The 20,833-nt window shown below is 41.6% G+C and overlaps 1 long non-coding RNA gene across 2 annotated transcripts in view; it reads right to left on the reverse strand.

The window, feature by feature from the left end:
* LOC125836077 (uncharacterized) overlaps positions 1–20,833 on the reverse strand; it is a 405,731-nt gene that overhangs the window by 368,972 nt on the left and 15,926 nt on the right. The window contains exon 1 of one of the 2 annotated variants that reach the window (XR_007443441.1): positions 115–124. The exons of the other annotated variant lie outside the window; for it this stretch is intronic. This is a non-coding gene — a long non-coding RNA (uncharacterized LOC125836077). Of the gene's footprint in view, positions 1–114; positions 125–20,833 lie in introns of those variants that run through there. 2 annotated transcript variants of the gene reach the window in all.

Below are 20,833 nucleotides of genomic sequence, written 5' to 3' on the forward strand. Positions count from 1 at the left end.
TAGGTGTATATAATTTACTAACTCTTACCTTTACCTCAGATTAGACATCACATCAATGTATGACTTAGTTTTCACCCTCGCACCAATTGACATTAGACTATTAGATAGTATCACACTAAATCTCTGTTGATAATTCTTTTCTTATTAACTACCTTCTTGGTCCGACAAGTAGTAACAAGGCGAGTTCTAACGTTGGCCACCATTAAAAATACTTCTAAGCGAAAGAATTACCAATACATGCATCATACGTTGTTAATTGCTCATGGTTCCCACAACCCTAGTTGTGGATTTAGTTACTCATGCTTGAAAGAACGCAATTCATATTTTTGTAAAGAGAATTCATGAACTTATGTTTAGAGTAGAAGAAACCCATAATCTCCAATTGAATTTCAAAGCGAAAATCTTATAAACCAAAATCCGAAAATCAAATTGCTAAAGTTTGCAAGTTAATTCCCAAGAAAATATCAAGAACTAAAAGTAAACAATAATGTCTAACCCCCAAAAACGAGGTTTACATACCCTATTTATAGAAAAACATGTCCTAAACAAAAAGGAAACAAAAAGGAATTCTGGACGCGACTTTGATCGACGACTCGACCTACGGACCATGGGTCAACCTACGGTCTGTAGGTCCCCTCCGTTGGTCAACACTTAGAACTTTTCTACATAGGTTGGAACTTTCAACTCCAATTCATCACTAACGGACGTACAGAACGGACCGTAGGTTGACCTACCGTCCGTGGGTCCTCTTCCGTGGCTCCACACTTAGGATTTTCATCAGGTACTGAAACTTCAACTCTCTGAACACCTACTATGAACATGCAGGACGGCCCGTAGGTCGACCTACCATCCATAGGTTGCTTCGTGGTTCCATACTTGGTCAAACTTCCCTGATGCTCCCATCTATGCCCACCATCAATAGAACGTCATAGGACCTACGGTCCTTAGGTCCCTTCGTAGGTGGCTACTTCTGCAGATTTTCCAGCTGTCATCTTACTAAATCGCGTCCAAGCCTATTTCCTACAAACATGACACAAAAACATTAATTCCAATACAAAATGGCCCTAGACACACACAACTATTAAGTAAAATGTATCAAAAATACTGTAAACTCACGGTATATCAATAACCTCAACTTAAATATGTTGTTTGTCCTCAAGCGACACACTAACACTCTACACGACACTTGTGTAGAAGCAGATATACAAACTCAGCAATCACATGGCTATTTCAACCCATTCCATCTTCTTAGTGCAAATCATTTTTATTAGACTCAACAAGCTAACTCATGCGGATCAAGATATGACAAAGATCGACCAATAGACACCACAACATACACTTTTCAGAATCACCAGGATACCAACTTTCCGACAATGTAACTAGTGCCCTCACTTCAAACAAAATCCTTTTCACAAGAAGACATGACTTTTGAGTTTTAAGAATCATTCAACACTCATGCTCAGAAGTGACTTCAAGTATAGTTAGTGTTCAATACCATAGGCTTGCCCTTATTTTCACTGCTTAGACTCCCCAAACTAGTTGCTAGGATCACTATAGGACTTTCTTAGCTTGTAACGTAGGCTCAGGGTCAGGTGTGGTACATTTGGATATTTTTCAGTGACTTTCTGCCCTCCTTGACATTACATTGGCTTTTTACCTATTTTCTCAACCTATTTTTGACATCCTTTCATTTTACTTTCTTTCCCTTGACTATTTTCAACATGGATGTGACTTTTTACTTTTTGTCTCTTATTTTTCACTTTCTTCTTTTTGTTTCACCTTTTTTTTCTTTATTTCTTTCATCACTTTTATTTATCATCTTTTTGCTTCTTTTGCACAAAGTCACATCCTTTTTTATCTTTTCTTTTTCTCTTTTCAACACAAAACTCTTTTCATACCCTTTTTTCTTTCGATTTCCTCTTTCATAGCCACCCTCAACTTATGGATTTTGCATTAGTTGAGGTGCACAATATCTGATGTCGGACCAAGGCCAAGATCAAGGTAACTTTTGAATTAGCCACCCTCAACTTAGGTTTTTGGCCTAAGTCAAGGTGCACAAGTCCAAGGAGGGACCTGGGCCAAGACAATTATTTTTGGGAAGGTAAGTTAGGTGAATCAAAAGAAATGGTCTATTTAAGGCTCAAACATTAGGATCAAAGGGAACATTGATTTCATTTGTTTAGATCATTTTAGGCTTAAGTGAACTAATTTGAACAAGGGCCTATTGTCACGGACTTAGAGTCTTACTAAAGCTCTGTGCGGCACTTGACAACTTACTCACGAATCTTTCACGATCTTGTAAGCTCAAGTAAGCCTTTACGACTAAGATCGCTAAGAGAATGAAAAGGAAGACTTAGAGAATTTTGGAAAAAGGCTTGTATTGCTTGGAGAATGCTTTACAAGTTGCTTGGTTTCTTGCTTGGATGGTTGGATGCCTTGCAAATGAATGGCACCCCCAATTTATACTAACTCCTAAGGACTAAAGTGTAAATTAAAACTACTTACAAGTCCCTAAGATATTTACACAAAAGCCCTTCTCTAGAATTCTCTACACACTCTAGAGAATTCCAAGGCTTTCTTGGAAACTATCTATATTATTCTAGAGTATTCTAAGGAATTCTCTAGCCTTCTTGAATAATCTAAAGGGTTCTAGAGTCTTCCGAAAACCTCTCCACAACTCTAGACCCTTCCGCCCCTACTAATACACAAAATTTCACTGTGATGTGGCGGGACGTGACACTCTCCCCCACCTATTGATGCGACGACCGTGTCGCATTACTTCTACATCGTCATCCGAGCCTTGTGCATGCGCGACCAATAGTCCATTGACTCGATTAAGGCCCTTGTGCAACGCCTTCAACGTCTTCCATATCGCTTTTAGCTCGGTCTTCTAGCCTACCTCCTTCCTAGGAGGCAAGCGCCTCGGCGACTTCTTTGGCATCACGACATTGTTCTCTTTTGGCACCTTCTTCATGCACGGTGGCAAGGACCTTCTGGCACCATTATTCTTCTTCGAACTTGCAATGGTGGCTCTAGACATCAACTCCTTCTTCTTAGGGTTTTTCTCTAGCTGCATGGCTGTTAGGCGGACTTGTCCTTCCGTCTTTGGCACCTTGACCATGGGCACCATACATGATCTTCCTTGCTCCATGACTAGAAGTCGTTGGAGGTAAGGGTCGATCACTGCGTGGCACTGCTGGAAGAACTCCTGCCCAAGAATTATGTCAAAGAGATCTAAAGGAGCAACAGTGAAATTGGTCTTACCTTGCCACTCGCCTAGCGTGATGCTCACTCCATGCACGACTCCGCTCACAGGAGTCGGGGGTGCATTGACCGTCCTGAGTTGGGTTTTACTTGGATTGTAACCCAGACCCAACCTTGTCGCTGCCGTCTTGGTCATGATATTGACCTCTGCACCCGTGTCGACCATAGCATGCGCGGGTCTTTCATTTATCGTAATGCCGACATACTATGCGCCGTATCCTCTTGGCTTCTCTGGCTGCTTCGTGATGGCTCCGCATAGTCCTATCGAGCCCAACTGCGTTGTCTCTACGCCTTGTCCTTGCTCCTGTGCGTCTTTCGCCTTCCGCTCTCGCAGGATAGCACCAAGGCTCTTCAGTTCAGGGCACCTTGCATAACCATGCGGCCCGCCGCATATGTAGCAGCCACCTTTGTTGGCAACCTCTATCTTCCTCTCTGTGTTACCATGACGTCCAGACTTCTTGCCATCAGACTTGTAGGTATCATGATTCTTGGGATGTGGCCGCTGCTCCTCGCCTTTGCCACGGTCTCCCCCACCATGGTCATGACTACCTCTAATCTCCTCTCCTCTGGCTCTATCGGGCTTCTCCTGCCTGAAGTCTGTCAAAGCTTCGGTTTGCATGATGGCTTCATCTATGGTCCTGACTTGCCGAAGTTCCAACTCCGTCCTGGCCCAATTTTGCAGCCCATCCATGAAGTGGAACAACATATCATCATTCGTGAGGTTAGGAATTTGAAGCGTGAGGGTAGTGAACTCCTGCACATATGTGTGGATGCTGCCCGTTTGCTTCAGCTCCCTAAACTTGCGCTTCTCCTCATAGATGACGTTGTTAGGGAAGAAGGCTTTCTTGAACACCTCCCGGAATTTCTCCCAGGTGTTGATGGTGCACGTCCCCTTTCCTATCTCAGCCTCTTTGCGCCTCCACCATAGCATGGCCATCTCCGAAAGATACAACACAGCGGTGTTGATCTTACTCTCGTCGCTCTTCAGCCCGTTGCACTTGAAGTAATTCTCCAAATGCCAAAGGAAATTCTCCACCTCTTGCGCGTCACGGACGCCTTTGAACATAGGTGGCTTGGGAGCCTCAACCCTGGCCTCCCTATCTTGGTCAAGCGACGATGATCCTCCAGTTGCCACACCTTCCTTGAGTGCTTTCATCTCGGCCTTCATGGTCTCAATCGTGCTCAACGCCTCCATGAGCCGACACTCCAAGGAAGTGATAGCCTCCTTCATCTCAAACTCAGCCCGCTGACGTCCCTCCAACTCCTTACGGATGTTTTCGGTCTCCTCAAGGGTGCAGTCCTCAAGAGTCTTGAACTTACCATCAGCCACGTTCAAACGCCGGACTAATATCTCCACGGCCTGCCTCGCCACTTCAACCCTTGCGACCCATTCCTCTCCAGCGGTGACGTCAATGGCCTCCTCAGCGAGTTCATCGTCACTTGCTTCGGTGGTCGAGGGTGGGTGAGATGTTAGCGCCTCGCTTGGTGTGGGATCCTGCAGCATTTCCTCATTACTCCTTTGGTGCTTCTTTCCCTTGCGGATTTTCTTTCCACCATCCAAACAGACATTGGTGGTGCTAGCGGCGTTCACGTCTTCTTCGGTTGCCATTCCCTTAGTGCAAACCTGGCTCTGATACCACTTTGTCACGGACTTAGAGTCTTACTAAAGCTCTGTGCGGCACTTGACAACTTACTCACGAATCTTTCACGATCTTGTAAGCTCAAGTAAGCCTTTACGACTAAGATCGCTAAGAGAATGAAAAAGAAGACTTAGAGAATTTTGGAAGAAGGCTTATATTGCTTGGAGAATGCTTTACAAGTTGCTTTAGTTGCTTGCTTGGATGGTTGGATGCCTTGCAAATGAATGGCACCCCCTATTTATACTAACTCCTAAGGACTAAAGTGTAAATTAAAATTACTTACAAGTCCCTAAGATATTTACACAAAAGCCCCTCTCTAGAATTCTCTACACACTCTAGAGAATTCCAAGGCTTTCTTGGAAACTATCTAAATTATTTAGAATTCTCTAGCCTTCTTGAATAATCTAAAGGGTTCTAGAGTCTTCCGGAAACCTATGATCACTTCCCAACTTCTAGCCTAGATCATCTTTGTATGACCAACTGGGAAAGTTCTAGATTGGCACAAACTGTCTAAACATTCAACTTTTCTCACACACTTTTGGCACCTTGTTACATTATCAGATTATCAGATTACCCAGTTCAAGTTTTAGCTTAAGTCATGAGGTCACATCAGTTCCTTATCATGTCACATTGAGATCCAACACATTCAACTCATCAAGACTATCGATTTAGCACATTTTAACATTTTTGGACAGGGATAATTTTTTTATGCTTTTTATGCCATCATGCTTTCATGTTTCTACTTACTCCTACACATACATCCCTAAACATGCCGAAAAAAAACACAGGCAAGAAAACCCCAAGAGAGGACTATGAGTTGGGTTACTCAGACTTCACCCTATCACTCACAATCCATTTACCCCACCCCAACAAAATAAAGTGAAATTGCCCCCAATGCACAAAAAAATAAAAAGCAAAGGATCGGGTGAAGCAATCCTGTGGAGCATATGCGCCGAAGACCCCTCAAGAAGAGGGTGAGTCTGGTTTCCTAGAACCCGTTGGATCAACACTTGGAATGCCATCAGTAGCGCTCCCATCTACCATCTCAGCACCCTCAATAGTGCTATCATAAACTCTCGAGGCACCATCAGTAGTGCTCATATCGCTAGATGGGCCCATACCTATCTCCCTATCCCTCTGTTGTCTCATCTCTTTGTCAACTATGGATGCCCTCCGAGCCACCTCAATCTGCTGGTACTCTCTCTTCCTCACTCTCTCAGCCTCAGTGTCATCAAAAATACGACCGGAGCGGGGGCGCTTCCCAGAAATACGGGAAGAATATGGCGGTGGCACACCATCTCTAAATAGGGCACTCAACACCATATCATCAACCGGTGCCATAGGGGCAGACTCTAGCTCAGTCTCTGGTGGAGCGAGAAATGCAGTGACATCAACACGGAGGCTCTCTATCTCATTTTGGAGGGTGGTCATATCAATAGTCAAGGCCGACCTCTCTATGACTCTCAACTCAAAGGAATCCAGGCGCTGATGAATGACCTGAACCTTCTGGTCCATCATATTCTCCATTCGTTGTTCAACCCTAGCCTCGGACTCCGTTATAGCACGCTGCATCCATGGCCTCACATGCTGAAGCAGGGTAGCCATTTGTGCCTCGAGCCTCAGTACTCGAGCTAGAGGGATGGCGGTGGAACCAGAAGAATGGGTGGCTCTGGACGAGCTAGGGGCCTGAGTGGCGGCTAAAGATGGATGAGCCTAAGCCTCTGCTATAATGGCTGGAGGGGAAGTGTCATCAGCCTGCATCTGCTACAGGATCATCACTCAATGTGGTACCTCGACCTGTGGCTCCCTGCGATGTGCAGCTACATTGGCCTCATCCCGAATAAGGCCTACATCAGGAGTCTTGGTTGCCTGAAGCAACCGGTCACAATGCCAAACGTATACACCAGAGTCCGTGCAAAGCTGGAAGATGAGGCAGGGAAAAGGCAAAGTGGTGGTGGCCTTGAAGACCCTCTCATGGATCACCGAAATCAGGATGCGACTGAAATCTATCTCCAACCCGGCAACCATAGCTGCAACCATCACCGCACGATCCCATGTGAGCATATTATCTACCTGAGTAGGGGACACATGATTACGCACCAGCAACTAGAAATATTTAGCGGCAAAGGTCAGGGTCGCCTTTTTAATACCCAAACTCGGGGCCTGGACCCACTTAGTGTGGTCTCCATCAGTAGCCAGATGTTGGGCCAGCCATCTCAAAAGGTACTTGTTGCTCCCCAATATAGACGCAAGTGTACGTGGTCGCGCAAGTAATATGGATTCTTTAAAGAAATGAGTTATCGTTCCCAAGGGACTTATGATCGATTTATATCTAACACTTAATTCCACAAATAAAATAAAAGTAACCTTTCAAGAGTTGGTGATAGTTGTTTACTACTACTACGAATTATACAATAACTAATAGTAACGGATTGTGAATGACTTTAAGATGATGTTTCAAGCAAGTAAAAGACAATTCCAGGGCTTCAGCATGCAATAAATCTCATGTATCATATTATCGGCTTAGAACTAATTTTAGTTGTCAAGTTACTGATTTGCAGGGTTAATTGTATGAGTCGGGTTACACACCTCTAGTCACCTACTCCAATTAGCTGTCTAACTACATCGTTGAGTAGGGATAAATAGACTAACTGGCGAGCATTTATATTTCATCTTGTTTCATAACCAAGCGAGTTGTTCGTCCGGGCGTCACTCCTGAATACAAATCACTTTAACTTAATGGGTCGATCAAGCTCTCTATATTTGTTGGTCTATCTAATCCCACCTCTCTCGATTTTAAGATTAGATAATAGGTTTATCTTATGGTGCGCAAGCATAAAATACTAAAACAAGAAAATAGAAGTAACTTATAATGACAACTAAGAATTAATTCATAAACCTTAAATATTCAACATTCGATTCGTAGCTACAGCCCCAGAACCAGGGCGTTTAGCCACTCATGCTATTAGAAAACCACAAAATACAATTGTTCATGTGATTTCCAGAAAATAAAAGAGTTAGAAGATCAAAACCTATTACAATCGATGATACTTGCTCTTGCACACCAATAAAAAGTTGAACCCTAACAATGGAGCCCTAAGGGTCTATTTATAATAGTTGGGGACAATAGAGTCGAAATCTACTACAATTAGGAATCCTTTTTAATAATGTTTTTGCTGGTAAAGTCGGAACAAGGGTGGGGCATCGCTCCCAAAATGCGCCTGGCAGGCTGGCGCGCCGCGCTACCAGTGTGCCAAAATGCAGCCCCAGTAACTGCGCCTTGGCGTGTCGCGCCCTTGCTGTGCCAGTGATGCTGGGGAATCGTGCTAGCTTTAGCTTCTGGCATCACTTGTCGTCTTCAACTCCTTTTCCTTCCTTGCATCAATCACTTCCCTTAGGAATCCTGCAAAATCACTAATCATGTATATTAGTATGCAATCATCGCAATTCTAAGTAAAACATGTTCGTTAGATTAGTGAATATCCTTAAACTCACGTTAAAAGATGGGTAATTTGTATTAATTGGGCATATAATTATGCCCAAAATCACCACCCCACACTTAAACATTTGTTAGTCCTCGAACAAACTTTATCTTATTAAATCACACTTTTTTGCATATCCCTTGGACTTATCAACCCACCTTAAAATCAACCAAACATTTTTAATCATGATTTTGTAGTTCAAAATGGATGCAACATTTCAAAACTTTTACACCAAGTTACAACACATATGCTCAAAGAATGACTTTTTTTACTATTTTTCCGGGCTAATGCAAACTCATACAAACATACCAATTAGATAATCCAAACACATGCCATGAATGCCCTCACTTATTTGTGTTTAGTATAGCCTTTCACTCAAGCAATCATAATATGAACAAGGCCTATTTTCAAACAATCAACTCACTACTCACGAATGAAGTTCTTACTTCTCTCAACATGCCATAAGCTTGCCCATAGTGTATTTTCACTTTCACTTTGTATTTCTCAAGGAATCAAGAGTACTTTCATTTGGTTGTAATGTCGGCTTAGGGTAAGGGAGGGAATATTTAGGAATCATTTTAGTGACTACACCTCCCTAATGCACATGTCATTGTTTTGCCAACAACTTCCTCCTTAGCTTTTCTTTCTTGTTAGTACACACTTCATGAATCTTTTCCCTTTTGTTGCTCCATCTTTGCCCATTATTCATTTTTTTCTTTTCTCTTTTGTTTTTCTAAATACATGCCTTTGCACTAGCCACCCCCACTCGATTTTAAGGTCCGAGTGAGGTACACAATATCCTTGGTAGGACCAGGGCCAAAACAGAGTTTCACTTATTCTTTTGTTTTCCACACAATTTAGCATTTCACCCTTTCTCATAACAACCAACATTTTCAGCCCTTCTTCTTAACATAGTGCATTAAGGATTTCATTAGGATCAAAAGACTTTGGTATCAAGCAAACAGGTTTCGGCTTATCGTGTGGCTTATCAACAAACAAGGCTAAAGGCTCAATGGGGTTTCACTAGGGGTAATTTCAATGGTAGGCATACAATTGGAGTCAAGAATTGGCTTTTTTCAAAGAAACACCTCAATCACATTCCCTAAGTCATACAAGCTACTTATTCAACACACACAAGGCAAGTTCTAGATATCAATTGAACAAAACACTGTCCTCAGTGTGCAAAGTAAAACAAAGTGAAAAGGTAAAAGAGAACTCCCTTTCGGCCTCTAGGCCACGTGCTGCAAATCAACGGCCCGCATCAATATCACCATCTCCAGGGCCAATATCATATGATGCATCCTCATTTGAGTCATCCACCTCAGCAACAGTGGCATCATCATCATCATCAATGGGTTCTTGGAAAGCCGGGCCCATCCGACATAAGTACATCGCGATATCCGTCAGAGGGTAACGCTCCGCTAGTGTCGCCATTTCATTCTCAGACACCGGACGACCACCTACCCGTAGTTGTAAATCAGTCATTCCAAACATACGCCCCATCCAACTATCATCACGAGCTTACCTATCAATAACAATCAACACGGGACCTTGCGATAGATCGTGCACTTTAGTTCTTGTGACATCAACCAAGCGTCACTCTAAATTAAGGGCACGGGGGAGGGGGGTGGGGGGTGGGGCGTACACATCATGAACTTCCTTCTCAATTTGTAAATCTCAGAGCTACCTAGTAATGATGCTCCCATAACAGAAACACCATCTCTTATTTGTCCTAAGCTTAAGCATGTTTTGCTTCAAAATAGCCCCAACATTCACCAGCAAACCCTTCATCAAACGGTAGACTAGCACCACTCTCTCCTTAGTGACATCAGTCGTATGCTTACACGGTAATAAGGTGCTACACACAATTTTCAACCAAATGCGAGCCTCCAAATTGAAGTGGCCATAGTGAAGAGTCAAATGACATCCCGTGTCTCTAACTTTATCCCACCGCGCAACAGAATTTACCCCACACAAAGTATGCTTAATATCACAATAAGGAGGTCTTTCAATCATTGCCATAAATTTAGCATTGTCACAATTTGGTGTACCCAAAAAATCATTCAGTGCTTCCACAGTAAATCTTACCCAACTTTCCTTAATGAACCCTCGGTTCAACTCAACACAATGTGTATTCCAATTCACATAAAATTCACGGACTAAGCTTAAATTGCACTAACCTTGATCGATGAAGACATATTGGAGTCCCAAAACAAGGATTTGGGCGAGAATGTAGGGAAATTCCTGTCCCAATCACCCCTCATCTACATACTCATCACCTAGGTACTTGGATTCTTGTTGACATTCGTACCAATTCTTTTCATAGTGCATTACAGTTTGCTCGCCAAATTTTTGAGGCGGCAAATTAGTGGTTTCCCGATTAGAACTTTCGGTAGCCGCTCATTTCCTACTACTTATAGTACCCAAACCACTAGAAACATTCTTACCCTTATGAGCCATCTTTACACCCAACAATGGGAGAAACTAAGAAAAGAAAAAAAGAAAAAAAATTGTGGAAAAAGGAGGAGGGTCGGGTGGGCAGTGGGGAGCGTGAGGTTGGTGAGTTTTGGAAGTTTGGTGGATTAGAGTGGATTTTAAGAGGTGAGAGTTGAGGAAAAGGGAAGGAAAGAAGGTTTTAGTAAGGATTAATGGAGGATTTTTGAATTTTGGGGAAGAAAAAAAGTGGAGAAGAAGAAGAAAAATTATGGGTTTAGAGAGAATTTGAAGGAGAGGGACGATTTATCGAGAGAAAGAATTTGGGAAAGTGGGGTGTATTTATTTGGGTAGGTGGAGGAGTTAAAGGTTTGAATTTAAGTGGGTCCCACGATTTCCCAAAAGTTTTGCTCGGTGCGATAGGGGTGCGGGGCGCTGCCAGTATGCCAGAAACCTCCCCAAGTAAAACTCCTTCTGGCGCGAGGTGCCCTGTCTGTGCCCAAATATGTGGCGCGGCGCGCCCATGTTGCGCCTGTCATCGGCGTTCTCTGGGAGCCTTGCGCGATGGTGGCGCATTGCGCTGCCAGTGCGCCAAAAAGAGGCCCCAGTAAGTTAGTCTGGGCGTGGCGTGCCCAAATTGTGCCCAAACTGCATTTTTCAACGTATTTCTTTTATTTTTGGGTGGTTTCTCCTTCTATGACCTGCGCATCAACCAAACAACGTGACATAATAATGGTGGGTTGCCTCCCACCCAGCGCCTTAGTTTGGTCGTGGCACGACTCATTTTTTTGTATTTTTATTTATAATTTCTAAAGCCCTATCTAAAAACCAAACTAAGAAAATAAAAACTCTACGCCTAGAAATTTGAAACTAAGCTAAAATTTCAAAATTAAGCGAAACTACTACCTATTACATATCATTCACAGGTTGCCTCCCGTGTAGCGCTTGATTTAACGTCGCGGCAAGACTCAGCTTAGATCACTCATCATTAAGCTCAAGAGCCTCCCGATCACGATTCGAATCCACACCTAAGTAGTGTTTCACTTTCACCCTTTTCCCATTTACCAAGAACGTAGGGCCAGTCTCACCTTTAAGTTCAATAGCCCCATGTTGTGTCATTCTTACTACTGCGAAAGGACCACTCCATTTAGAACTTAGTTTTTCGGGGAATAACCTCAATCTAGATTTAAAGAGTATTACCTTTTCTCCCGGAGTGAAAGTACGAGTAACTATGTGTTTGTCATGCCACATTTTCGTCTTTTCTTTGTAGAGCTTGGCATTCTCATATGCGTGGAGCCTAAACTCCTCAAGTTCATGCAATTGATTCACTCTCTTTCTACCGGCCAACTCGGGGTCCAAGTTCAGCCTCTTAATCGCCCAATAAGCTTAGTGTTCTAATTCCACCGGAAGATGACATACTTTACCAAATACTATATGCTAGGGAGAAGTCCATATGGGTGTCTTATATGCAGTCCTATATGCCCACAACGCATTATCTAACTTCTCAGACCAATCTTTCCTCTGCGCATTCACCATTTTCTGCAAAATTTGCTTCACCTCCTCTCTATTCAAAACCTCCACTCGGCCACTCATTTGGGGATGGTAAGCTGTAGAAACCTTCTGACGAATACCATACTTAGCAAGAAGATTTTTAACTAGATGGTTAATGAAATGCTTACCTCCATCACTTATGATTGCCCTTGGAGTGCCAAAATGAGTGAAGATGCGCTTCTTAATAAATTTTATCACCACCCTTGAATCATTCAAAAGAAGAGCGATAGCCTAAACCCATTTACTCACATAATCCACAGCCACAAGGATGTATTGTTTTCCATTTGATGGCGGGAAGGGAACTATAAAGTCAATACCCCACACATAAAAAATTTCTACCTCCAAAATGTTACTTAGCGGCATCTCATGTCTTCTCGAAATAGTACCCAACCTTTGGCATTTGTCACAACCCTTCACAAAAGCAATATAATCTTTAAATAATGAGGCCAAAAGAAACCAGATTGTAGTACCTTATGTTTTGTGTGCTCTCCTCCATGGTGACCTCCATATGGGCTAGCATGACAACTTTCGAGCACTTTTTAAACCTCATACTCTGGAATGCATCTTCTCAATACCCGATCCACACCTTGTTTGAACAAGAATGATTCATCCCAGATATAGAACTTAGCATCATGATTGAGATTTTTCTTTTGTTGCGTGGTTGCACCTGGAGGGTAATCTCCACTTACTATCAGATTCACAATGTCTACATACTATGGCACTTAAGAGATATATAATGCCATCAGTTGTTCATCTGGAAACTCTTCCCAGATTTGCTCACCTTCATTCATATGGGAAAAATCCTCCAACCTAGACAAATGATCAGTTATTTGATTTTCAGTACCTTTCCTATATTTAATCTCAAGGTCAAATTCTTGGAGAAGCAATATCCATCGAATCAACCTTGGTTTAGCATCATTCTTATTGAATAGGTACCTAATAGTTGCATGGTCAGTAAAAACAATAACTTTAGTACCTACCAAATATGATCTGAACTTGTTGAAAGCGAACACTAGAGCTAGCATATCCTTCTCAGTCACTGTGTAATTAGCTTATGTAGAGTCCAGGGTCTTGCTTTCATAATAGATCGAGTGGAACACCTTTCCTTTTCTTTGTCCCAACACTACACCCACTTCTATGTCGTTTGCATCACACATGAGTTCAAATGGTAATTCCCAATCAGGAGCAATTAAGATGGGAGCCTCAATTAAGTTCATCTTCAACATCTCAAAAGCTTTCAACCACATTTCATCAAAGCCAAACTTCACCTCCTTCTCCAAATTGACTGCACATAGGTCTCGCAATCTTGGAAAAATCCTTGATGAATCACCGGTAAAAACCTGCATGACCAAGAAAACTATCCCCGACTTAGACACCTTATGACCCAACACTATCCCCTCTCTAACCAAAAAATGACACTTCTCTCAATTTTGCACTAAGTTAGTGTCCTCACATCTAGCAAGTACTTTATCAAGATTCCGGAGACATACCTCTAAAGACTTCCCAAAGACGGAGAAATCATCCATGAACACCTCTACAAAGTCTTCCACCATATCATGAAAAATGGTTATCATACACCTTTGAAAAGTCACTGGTGTATTGCAAAGTCTGAATGGCATGCGTTTGAAAGCATAGGTACCATAAGGACAAGTGAACATGGTCTTTTCCTGATCTTCGGGGGCAATTAAGATCTCGTTGTATCCAGAATATCCATCTAAGAAACAATAGTACTTCTGCCCTGCTAGTCAGTCAAGCATCTGATCAATTAAGGGAACTGGGTAGTGATCTTCACAGGTGGCATCATTAAGTTTCCGGTAATCCATACAAATTCTCCAACCGGTCACTGATCTAGTAGGAATCAACTTCTTTTCGTTCCTTACCACTGTCATACCTCCCTTCTTGGGAACACACTGCACCAGACTTACCCACTTACTATCAGAAATCGGGTACACAATTCCAGTATCTAGCCACTTTATTACCTCATTTCTCACAATTTCTTTCATCACATGATTTTGCCTACATTGATGTTGTGCACTTGGTTTGTGATTATCTTTCATGTAGATTCTATGCATACATAACGCCAGAAATCCCATGAAAATCAACCATCTGCCATCCAATCGCTTTCCTTCTCCGCTTTAGGATCCTTAAAGTCGAATTAACGTGTTCAGACAACTCTGCAGAAAGTATAACAGGCAAAGTTTCATTAGCACCCAAAAATGCATACCTTAGGTGAGCATGCAGAGTTTTTAAATCCAGCTTGATGGCTTTGGTGGAAGCCCTAACACACGATCTAATGGCTCTCATCTACGCTTATAAGTCTCCACAAGTGCCAGATTTAACCATGTTTCTATCTCTTGATCCTCAGTATCTCTATCCACCTCATGACCCACTAACACTTTTTCTAAGGGATCTTCGTGTAACAACCTATATTATGCGTATGTTAGTTCTATTCATGTGATACTTGACATAGCCTTATAGTATATGTGAGGGACTGTGCTTCTTATATGATTAGTGCTGGTTTAAACTAACTCGGAAGGTGATGTAACGCCTTGCATGTTTCAGCATGTGTACTGCAGGTTAACTCCGACGGAAGTATTTACACTAGAGGTAGTAAGGTGGTAATTAAGCTTAAAGTTGAAAATTAAGTGCTAAGTTGAAGAAAAAGAGATTAATATTTAGAAGATGGAATAAAATAAGTGAGTTGTTTGCTTGACTTAACTAAGCTAGTAGGTGCATCACCTACTTTGACTTATTGACCAGTCCAAAGGACCAAGTAGGTGCATCACCTACTAAGACTCTTTTTTTTTGCTTTTTTTTACCATGTAATTGGGCCAAGTGCACTACCACCTACTTGCATTAATCTGGCCCAAGTTGAGTAGAAGAATAACAAAAAATGGATAGCCAAGGCCCAATAGTCTTAAGTCAAAAAAGGCCCAAGTTAAAAGGCCAAGTAGGTGGGTCACCTACTTGACAATATATGGCTGAAAATTGGCCAAGAAAGTCGGCCATTACACCTCCCTTTTTAAAGGGATAAAGATCAGATCTTTTGCTCCATTTTTCACTTGCAATTTTTTTAGATTTCTTAAGCTTCTCTCTTGGTCTCTCTTGGCTTCAATAAGCAGCCCTAAAACACCTTGGATTCTTGAGTATTGTCCCCCTTTTCAAGTAAAAGTTTGAAGGAGAGTTTCAGTTCTTGAAGTACAAGTTTAGAGGATAAATTTCCAGAAACTAAGGTAAGACTACTGCCCATTCTTGCCTATTTTTAAATACAGGTTTGGGGTGGAGAATTTTGTATATATTTATCAAGAACTAATGGATGGTGATAAATCCTTGAGTCAATATTCTCCTATTATGCTGAAAGATTTTTAGGGATTGATAGTGGATGCCTTATGTATAATATTGTTGGGGGTAGTTTGAGTACCTTGGCAAAAGATGTATGAAGTAATATTAATGTATAGAAGAAGGGTGTGGTGGTTCACCATTTGTGTAAGGGTTGTATGGGCCTATTTTCCGTCAATTGTTTAGCTACTATTTTTTTTGGGCCTTAATGTGATTAGTTGCTGACATCAGCTTAATCATGACTTATATTGTAGATTAGCACCCAAGAAAGGAGGCTAAATCGTGACAGTTGTATTGGTCAGAAAATAAGGTATGTAGGATTGTTCGATTCCATATTCCTTGGCATGAAATCTGATACTTGCGACTAATATCAATAAGTGAATTTCCTAAGTTCTATTCCTAGTAAAGGAAACATAGTGGCAGCGTACGATATCCAAATAACTCACAATATTTCCCCCTCTCCTAAGTGTATAGAATTACTTAATTATACGTTCAGTACTCCATAGTCAATTGAAGTAAATTGTGTCATTTAAGCTCACAAGTAATGCATTGATGTTACATAGCTCTTTATGTCATTGTTACTGCCTTTGAAGTATTATTTTCATGTCTTCTACTACTGATCCATAGTTCCAAATATTAAAACTGATTATGACCACCAAAACAGCAATCTTAAAGATTAAAGAATTTAAGTAAAGCAATCTATATATTAAGGGTGGCATCTCAGGGGAAAAAGCCTAGCATGGGCCGATCCTAATTAGTATAGAAAGGTGACAGCTCAGTGGCAAAAGCCTAGCATGGGCCGATCCCAATTTGTGTAATTATGAGGACCGCATTCCAAGGGTTAAAATGCCTAGCATGGGTGTTCTACCACTGATCAGTTGGTCATTCGTATCACATGCCTTATAAAGATCATAACACACAGAAAGGTAAAGATAAGAATGTAACATACATGATCCCACAAGAGTTAACAGATGTGGTCTTCTATTCCGATTTATGCACACATATATTGATACTTGGTTTCATTTGAACTCTTAGTTTATATATGTTATTACCTTACATATTCAGTACATTTTTTGTACTGACGTCCCTCGCGGGGGATGCTGCATTTCATCTTGCAGGCACAGGTACTCCAGCTAGTAGACCTCATCAATGACACTCAGCTACTTTTGGTGAGCTCCAGGTTGCTTCAGAGCTTTACTGAGTCCTTGGTAGATTCATTTTGGTATTGTATCGTAGTTAAGGGTAAGACAGGGTCTGTCTCGACCTACTCTAAGGATTTCTATCTTTTATGTATGTGGTTCAGTTGCGTCTTAACAAGTTGTGGCCTCAATGGTCAAGTCTTGTATATAAGTTTTAGTCTACTTATGTCAGTTCGTATCGTTGCATCCTATGTAAACTTGTCACAAGATTGTTATAGTTACATGCATAGTAAGCACATGTTATATGTTGGTTCTCTCGGGCCTTTAGGGTATCGAGTGTATCTCCGTCTTAATTGGATTTGAGGCGTGACAAAAGTGGTATCAAAGCAGGTCATCCTAGGGAGTCTACAAAGTTGTGTCTATGTAGAGTCTTGCTTATGGATGTGTTGTGCACCACATTTATAAACATGAGGCTACGGGACATGTAGGAGTTGTCACTTTTCTTTCATTTCTTAGATCGTGTGATAGAACCAAGGTTGTGGGAGAATCGTACCTAACTTCTAAATTGTTTTATTATAGCGAAGATGACAATTACGAGAAAAAGTAAAAGTATAGGTAAGCGAGTGGATGTGGCTGCCTAAGAAGGGACCAGCCAACCACCACCTAGTCAAGTTGTTCAAGGTGAGGCTTAAGATCAGTCTCTATCACAGACTTCCTCGACCCCTCCATCTCCAGAAGATCTAAGGAGGGAAGTTGTACCTCAAGAACTCCCTATTAATGCTACCGAGCAAGATTTAAGGAATGCAGTCCAATTATTGACTCGTATAGTTGTTGGCCATAGCCAAAGGCAAGAAGGTCCAGTTGCAGGTACTAGTGGTGTAGATAGAGCAGCTAGCATGCGGATACGTGATTTCCTTAATTTGGACCCTCCATCATTCACCGGGTCAGATCCTAATGAAGATCCACAAGACTTTATAGATCATATCCAACGCACTTTCAATGTTATGCATGTAAGATGTAAAGAAGCGCTCGAGCTAGCAACATATAGATTAAAGGGTATGGATATATTGTGGTATGGAGCTTGGAAACAATTTAGGGGAATAGATACACCTTCAGCTACATGGAAAGAGTTCAAAAAGGCATTCTTTGACTATTACCTGCCATTGGAGATCCGAGAGGCCCGTGCGGATCAGTTCTTAAATCTCCACCAAGGAAGTATGAGCGTGAGAGAGTACAGTCTCAAATTTAATTCCTTGGCCAGGTATGCTCCTAATGCAATAGCTACTACGGGGGATAAAGTTCATCGATATGTGGATAGATTAGACTCATATCTGGTTAGAGAATGTACCATTGCTTCATTGAATAAAGATATGGATATAGCAAGGATGCAAGCTTTTGCGCAAAAGTTGGAGGATCAAAGGCAAAGAAGAAGGACACAAGAGTCAGAAATAGGGCATTCTAAAAGGGCCAGATCCATGGGGTAGTTTACACCATCCCAAGGTGAGTTTAGGCCTCGGTTCTTTAACAGACCGCCTAGGCCATCATCTTCCTACTCTACAGTTAGTGCCCCACCTCAGTTTCAAGAGTCTAGGGGCAATCAGTTTGGGCAAAGAGGTGAAAGCCAAGGTTTACGAACAACAGGGTACCAAGAGCAGGGAAGTAAGAGCCAATCAAGACCTCCTCGACAGTCTTGTAAACAATATGGAAGAAATCATTTAGGTGCATGTTGGTTTGGGACAAATGTTTGTTTTTGGTGTGGTACACAAGGTCATATGATGAGAAATTGCCCTCATAGGGGTGTGGGTAGTGTGGCACAACCTACTAGATAAGTTGTGGCATCCTCATCATCATCACCTTCTTTAGGTAGAGGATAGATGCCTACTGGTCGTTGTAGAGGAGCTAGGGGAGCAGCTAGTTCTAGTGGAGTTCAGAATCGCACATATGCTCTCGGGGATCGACAAAATTTGGAAGCCTCGCCGTATGTGGTTACAGGTACATTGTCCATCTTTTCACATATTGTATATGTATTAATTGATCCGGGGTCTACACTATCATATGTTACTCCATTGATTGCTGAAAAGTTCAAAAGAACACCAGAATTATTAGTGAAGCCATTTGAAGTGTCTACACCGATTGGTGAGTCTATTATAGCTAGAAGGGTTTATCATAATTGCATTGTAACTATTTGTGATTGTTATACATTGGCTGACCTTATTGAGCTAGAAATGGTAGATTTTGATAATGGGTATGGATTGGTTAGCTTCTTGTTATGCCACGGTAGATTGCCGAACTAAGATGCTGCATTTCCATTTCCAAAAGAGGTCGTCCTGGAATGGAAAGGTAATATTGGGACACCAAAAGGTAAATTTATTTCTTATCTTAAGGCAAAGAAGAAGTTGTCCAAAGGATACATATGGCATCTAGTGAGAGTGAAAAATATAGATGCGGAGCCACCAACTTTTCAATCCATTCCAGTGGTAAATGAATTTCCCGATGTATTTCCTGAAGATCTTCTGGGTTTGCCTCTAGAACGAGAAGTAGAGTTTGGTATTGATGTGATTCCAAATACTCAACCTATATCTATCCCTCTATATAGAATGGCCCCGGCAGAATTACGGGAGTTGAAGGAGCAATTAAAAGACTTATTAGAAAAGGGATTCATAAGGCCTATATGTCCCCATGGGGAGCACCAGTTTTATTTGTACGCAAGAAAGATGGCTCGTTAAGAATGTGTATCGACTACCGGCAGTTGAATAAGGTAACGATTAAGAACAAATATCCCCTCCCTAGAATTGATGATTTGTTTGATCAGTTACAAGGTGCTAAGGTGTTTTTCAAAAATCAACCTAAGGTCGGGTTATCACCAAGAGAGGGACAAAGACAAAGACGTACCCAAGACAGCTTTTCGAACACGGTATGGTCATTTTGAGTTTTTAGTCATGTCATTCGAGCTAACGAATGCACCAACAGTTTTTATGGATTTGATAAATAGGATGTTTAAGCCATTTTTAGATGTATTCGTGATAGTATTCATAGATAATATTTTGGTGTATTCAAGATCGGAAGAGGACCATGTTAATCACCTCGGCAGGTTTTACTAATTCTTCGTGATTGTAAGTTGTATGCAAAGTTCTCTAAATGTGAGTTCTGGTTAACATCTGTGGCATTCTTAGGTCATATTGTATCCGATGAAGGATAAGGGTTGATAACCAGAAGATAAAAGCTGTGAAAAACTGGCCAAGACCTACAACGCCTACGGAGATCCGTAGTTTCCTTGGATTGGCTGCTTATTACAGAAGGTTCGTTGAAGGATTCTCTTCCATTGATGCACCCTTAACAAAGCTAACACACAAAGAAACCAAGTTTCAGTGGAGTGATGAATGTGAAAGAAGCTTCCAAGAACTAAGGAATAAATTAACTTCTACACCTGTATTAGTACTTCCAGACGGAACAGAAGGGTATGCAGTGTATTGTGATACTTCAAGGGTGGGTCTAGGATCTGTATTGATGCAGCATGGTAAAGTAATAGCTTATGGCACAAGGCAGCTGCGGCCACATGAGAAAAATTATCCAACTCATGATCTAGAGCTAGCAGCAGTTGTATTTGCTTTGAAGATATGGCGCCACTACTTGTATGGAGTTCATGTTGACATATACACTGATCACAAGAGTTTGAAATATATTTTTAAGCAAAAGGACCTAAATCTGAGGCAATGAAGATGGCTGGAGCTATTAAAAGATTATGACATTGATATCTTGTATCATCCCGGGAAAGCAAATGTAGTAGTTGATGCATTAAGTCGTAAAATAATGGCAAGCACTTATGGGCAGTCTGTGGAAAGACAAGCAATAACTAAGGATCTATGTCAACTAGCTAGCTTGGGGGTTCGCCTTCTTGAATCTCCAAACAAAGGGGTTATTGTGCAAAATGCGGCAGAATCCTCATTAGTAGTGGAAGTGAAAGAGAAGCAGTACATTGATCCTA

The sequence above is a fragment of the Solanum verrucosum genome, unplaced genomic scaffold (assembly GCF_900185275.1).
Source record: "Solanum verrucosum unplaced genomic scaffold, falcon-dt-bn FXZP01000208.1, whole genome shotgun sequence".
NCBI classification, from domain to species: domain Eukaryota; kingdom Viridiplantae; phylum Streptophyta; class Magnoliopsida; order Solanales; family Solanaceae; genus Solanum; species Solanum verrucosum.